Genomic DNA, 730 nt, shown 5'->3' on the forward strand with positions numbered 1-730 from the left:
CTTAGCCGTATTATAATCTCGAAGTCTGTGACCCTGAGAGTACGGTTCCACACACGGGGGGGTGAAATGGACGACGAAAAAAGTATATATTATCACAAGTACAGCTGTTCTTTTCTCATTGGGTCGATGCCGTTCTTTGTTGTTTTTGTTTTATTCTAGTTGTTTTTGCTGTTTTATCCTTGATTTTTTATAAGTAATCGTACTATGATTTACTTCATATTTTTTTAATTGATTTATTGTCGTTATTATCACATTATTAATGACTGTCATTAGTATTATATTATCATATGCGGTACTGATCGTATTACTATGACTAATAACATTACTAGTGTCATTATCTTTATCATAATAAAATATTGGTAATAATAATGATGAGAAGGGTGATAAATTATAAATATAATAATGGGAATATTAATGGTAATAACAAAAATGATAATAAAACTCTTGATAAAGAAATGATAATGATAATGATAATGATCATAATAACATGTGATAATATTGATAATGCTACTGATAATAATAATATAATAATAATAATAATAATAATAATAATAACAATAATCACAAAATTAATAATAAAACAATAATAATAACAAAAGTAATAATAATAATAATAATAATTATAATAATAATAATGACAACAACAACGACAATCATAATGATAACAGTAATAATAACAACAATAATGATAATAATAGTGATAATAAAAAATAATTATGATAATAGTAAT

The sequence above is a fragment of the Penaeus chinensis genome, chromosome 23 (genome assembly GCF_019202785.1).
Source record: "Penaeus chinensis breed Huanghai No. 1 chromosome 23, ASM1920278v2, whole genome shotgun sequence".
Taxonomy (NCBI): domain Eukaryota; kingdom Metazoa; phylum Arthropoda; class Malacostraca; order Decapoda; family Penaeidae; genus Penaeus; species Penaeus chinensis.